The following is a 5,357-nucleotide window of genomic DNA, read 5'->3' as shown; positions in this document are numbered from 1 at the left end:
GGAAACCAATCACCCAACCTTACTGGTCAGTACAGAATCCACCCATGACTCACCCCATCAATCATTGTATTTCTCTAATAGTTCCAATCAACATCGATGGTATTCGCATAGTCTTTTTTTTTTAATGTATTACTCCCTCCCTCCATCCGTTCGTTTTTAGTTTTCGTGTTGGGAGTTTTTTTATTTTTATTTTTTTTATTTATTATATTAAAAATTTTGTGTAATATTAAATAATTTTTTAAAATTTATTTTTTAATTTAATATATTTATATAATTTTTAATAAAATAAAATCAACTAAACATTAAAAATTATATTATCCACTAATAGTGATATTTTAAATAGAGATAATTTTAAAAAATAATAATTTTTTTATAAAATATAGATAATTAATTAATTTTAATTAATTTTAAATTAATTAAATGTGACAACTAAAAAAATGGAGAAAGTATTTTGAACTCTATTTTTATTAATTAAATATAATATATTCATTTACACTTAAAAAAACACACACAACAATAATAAATATTTCTAAAACTGCAAACCATCGATTAATTAAAAACAGAGAGAGTATTTTGAACTCTATTTTCATTAATTAAATTTTTTTAATAAAATAGATAAATCATAATTAATCGGAAAAAACAGAAACAAAACAGTACAAACTCAAAGCAGAACAAAGTTTCCACCAGTGAGCGATTTTATAATTTTTTTATTTTATTTAATTTTATTTAAATAGAGAGAGAGGGAAAAAAAAAGGGTAAGATTGACGGGCCCGAACATGGGTCAAGCCCGTCAATGGCCGTCGTCCTCGACTCCTCGTTACTCGCCTTTACATACGCATCAATGTGATTCCATTTCCACGAACCAACAAGCTTCAACTTTGCTCAACACTCTTGGACGACTCATCACTCGCCCAGACTCAAGATCGGAAGCAGAAGCATCAAGGTGATTCCAATCCTTTCTTTCTTTCATGATCTTCTCTGTTTGTAATTTTTTTTTAATTATTATTTTTTCATATTCTTTCAGTTTTTACCCGAAAAAAACTTGTGTTTTTCTAAGATTTGTTTAGATTTTTTTTTTTTAGTATTTCAGAAGCTATTGCATATAAAATTACATTAAGGAAAGATCAAAAGCAATTTCCGCTTTAACTGATAGTTCATGTGATTTATAAACGCTGATCTTCCTACTGGCCAAGATACATGGCCCCTCAACCGTTACTGAAGTGGTTATTCCATATAAGATAATTATTTTTACTTGAAACATGGTTGTTTAGAAGTGCTTTGGAAAAAGAAGAAAACTTTAGTATTTTTTTTCTAAAAACACATGGCTGTGGTACTTCTGAGAAGCATAAATTACTTTGATATAAAAGACGTTATTCATCCTCAGTTGCTATGGTTGCACTTAAAAGAGTATCTGCAATCTAGTGAAGTATGATTTGGTTTGTTCTTAACTCAGTACTTGTCTTGTATGCTCCACCTCATTCTTTAGTTAGTATCATGAACTTGTTATTTTCTCTGTTAATATGATTTCATTATTTTATGGCCATCAATTATTTGAAAGCTTTAACTTTGTTGCCTTTGGATTAGCATTTTACATGTTGAAGAATCTTGGTCTATTATGTCTATCTTAATATACATGTGGTTTATCCACCTTTTCAAAATTTTTTTTTAGAAAAAAACCCGTATCTTGGTGTATTTCACTGGCATATAATGCAGAGCTGAATTGTCGATTTGATTTGACACTTCTTACAAGATCAGTGAATCATATAGGATAATGGAGTCTTGCCTTAAAGACATTCTTAATTTGCTCAAACCCTTGGAAACTGATCGAGCTCAGAGATTGAATGTAATTGATGAACTTTCATCGATTCTCAGATCACAAATAAGTTTGAAAGGTACATTTTCTCTTTCCAACAAGCAATGCAATTTAGCAACTCAAAGGCATTGTTAATTGTTGTTGATTCATTTCTGTATCTGTGAACTGAGCCAAACCAATAAGATTTACTGACTTGGATGTAAATTTCCAACACAGATACACTTGTCAAGCCATTTGGATCATTTGTCTCAAACCTCTACTCCAAATGGGGTGACTTGGACATTTCTGTTGATTATCCAAATTCTGTTACTAGGCAACGCCAACAGGATTTCCTATGGGCGATTATGAGAGCATTAAGAAGGGCTGGTACTTGTTCTTTCATTCAGCAATTTTTCATGTTATTTATGGAGCCAGTTCTTTCTCTCTCATCTCATTATAGTCCACTTATTCCCATGTTCTGATATTGTGCAGGGCAACATGTCAGGGAAACTTTGTTGTTGTTGTTGTTGTTGTTGTTGTTGTTGTTGTTATTATTAAATTTATGGATAAACCACATTTCAAATGGGAATACAGTCAGCAACATCATTGATTCTGCTTATAACACAAATGCATACTATGCTCATCGTATGATATGAGCTATGATTTCATGTAGTATGAAATTTCAAACAATGTGTGGTTATTTCTGATCATTTGTGCTTTATGGAAGGATTCCTGTCTAACATGCATGCCATTCTGTGAGTTAGTATGGTTTTTAGGAAGATATGGGATGTGGCTTGCAGGTTTGAAGACCAAAAATTTGAAAATCTTAATGGTTGTACTATGCAGATGTGCCTTTATCAAAAAACTATGTAGGTGTGAGTGATTCCTTTGTATGGTCTTCAAATATCAAGTTAGTGCCTTCCCCATGATTTAGTTGTTCATGTTTGATATTCATCCCAAAAATCTGAATCCTCTATCTCTCTTGCAGACATAGCCATCCTGACTAGAAATTTGTGTCAGGTTTTGCACACAACTGCAACGTTATTGAAAGCACCAGAGTTCCAGTTCTTAAATTTCAGAGCAATTACGGAATATCTCGTGTGACATTTCAATTAATAATCATATCGGCCAAATCAAGTCCAAAATGCTCCTTTGGATCTCAGACATAGATGAACGCTTTCATGACATGGTTTTACTGGTCCGTTCTTGTTTCACTGAAGTAGAATTTCAATTTGTCCCCCTTCTAGTTGTATGAACTTATTTGATGCAGGTCAAGGAATGGGGCCACTAAGACATCAACAACCCAAAGGAAGGAACTTTGAATTCGTCACTCACTTTGTTTGATGGTTATTTACCATTTTCAGGTTCTATCAGTTCAGACTTCAGTGTGCTTATCTATTCAAATTTCTCCTCTGCGGTTTGAAGTTTAGATACCTTTGAAATGCTTCATTTTCTTACATTTGATAGTGTCATCTAATTTTATGTCACAGACATGTACCCCTCCGATTTTACCACCTCTTAAGGAAATCTATGAAGGAAATGTTGCTGATGCTATCACTGGTAATGTCTTGGTAGATTCTTTTCATGGTTTATGTTACACAACCTGGAAACAAGCATGTTTTTGTCTATAGCAATGAAGGTTTGCCATTTTATTGCATAATCCTCTACATTTCTGTTAGACAAGTTATTCCTCAAAGTAGCTGATAGGTCCTACTGCTTGATTGTTATGTGCATGGCTGATCTGATACAGGAACAACAGCTTTTACTGAGCGCTTGCAACAGGACGTATGTTTAGCAAATATAGCCTCGTTTCAAAATCTCAGGTTTACAGGCAGAAAAATAAAAAGCTCTTTGTCTCAGCTGCTCATTGAATTCTTTCAAAAAGGTAATGCTGATACTTTGAGGCACTTATCTGCTAAAAATCTGAAGAAGAGTTGGGAGTAATTATTTTTAATCATTAGAGCAGAGCCCATCTGTTCTCAGTTTATCTCTGAAGATGAAGTATTTCATCTCTAGTGTCCGCCTAGTTATGACACCTTATGTTAATGCAGTTCTCAACATTGGCTCAATTTCCTCAACAAATGCTTTCTGCACCTACACAGGCCGGATGGGGAACTAGATATCCGACAAAAACTCGTGGCTTTGTCGGTAAGAGCAACTTGTGTCCTCTGCAAAAGAATTACAGTGTCAATGTTGATGTTGGGATTCAATTCATGCTTTTCAGATTGAAGATCCCTCTCGGGCAAACTTGAGAGAGCCACCGCTAGAGCTGTTGGCTGGGCAGAGTTGAAACACAATATCCAGAGCTTTTTAGAGGCCTTTCCACCGGTTGTTTTCTCTTCTGGAAGAATGCTATCTTGACAGGACTGCTTTGCTTTACTTATCTTATAGTCCGACCAAGTATCCGCTCATCAACTGCGGGAGGATTTACGCATCGATCGATGATGATGACAATGATGATGATGATGATGATGATGATGATGAAACGAATGGGCACCCGCTTTTCGTGACACCTTTAACTATCAGTCACGCTACAAACACACAAGCTCATCCAGAAGCATAGGGAGGATGGACTCGCAGCAGCAGGGTCTTCTTTAATGATTAAAATCCATCGTTGATGTTGTTTCGAAGCAGTGGAGTCAAGCAAACTCATGTAACTTTGACCTTCAATGTGTTGCCGGTTGAAAACTCTTGAATTTGCACTTGTAATTTTCCGAGGCGTGTCTCTGAAAATGTATTTCTCAAATATCTAATTTGAGGAATGACTCAATGAATGTAGCAGCTCAAATCTGGTTTTAATAAATGGTTTATCATTTTGTTAATATATATATATAAAAGCTTCGTAGTAACAAGTAAAATATGTTAAAAATCGTTCAAGTGTTTGTGTAATGGAAAATCTTTTCACTGTTAACTAGTGACTGGATAATAGTCCGTAATATATAAATTTTCGTTAATCCCAAATATCTAATTTCAAGGGATCACTGAATGAATGGTAACTTAGTAACAAGTAAATATGTTGTATCGAGCAGCATAAGACGCGTGATGTTGGAACATGAGATCATAGAGCACGCTCTATACAAAACTAGGTGCGTTTGTTCCGAATACAAAGGTATGTCTCCCATGCAGAGTAAAAGAAGACGAAAGCCCAATTTCTAGGCTGTGTACATGAATTAAGAAAGAACAGTTTAAAAATATAATACAGTCCCTGGTCCATAATCAACAACCAAAAACAGGGTGAGAAAGAAATAGAAGATAAGGAACATAAATTATTTTTCTGGTTACAGAAGGTTCAAACCAGCTATACGAACTTTTGCCACCTGTCACGGTCCTCCCGCCCTTCACCACCTTTGAAGTGTGTCAAGCTGAGATGAGAATGTATACCTTCATCAAGTGAGAACTGAACAACAAATGAAAATTCTCAACCGCGCAGCAATTGCTTCTGGCACATGATCACTTTCCTGCTTGCGTAGGGCCCTTCAGCAGTGTCACGCACTTCAGTCCTCCAACCAGTGGCTTCTGTTATTTCTTTTGATCTCATTATGATAAATCTAGAGTCACGGATGTA

The 5,357-nt window shown here is 34.8% G+C and overlaps 1 pseudogene; it reads left to right on the top strand.

Annotated features, from left to right (window-relative positions):
- Window positions 1–773: 773 nt before the first annotated feature.
- Window positions 774–3,477, top strand: LOC120256995 (annotated as a pseudogene).
- Window positions 3,478–5,357: the final 1,880 nt, after the last annotated feature.

Source organism: Dioscorea cayenensis, unplaced genomic scaffold (assembly GCF_009730915.1).
Source record: "Dioscorea cayenensis subsp. rotundata cultivar TDr96_F1 unplaced genomic scaffold, TDr96_F1_v2_PseudoChromosome.rev07_lg8_w22 25.fasta BLBR01001788.1, whole genome shotgun sequence".
Classification (NCBI taxonomy): Eukaryota; Viridiplantae; Streptophyta; class Magnoliopsida; order Dioscoreales; family Dioscoreaceae; genus Dioscorea; species Dioscorea cayenensis.
This window is presented reverse-complemented; position numbering and strand designations above follow the sequence as displayed.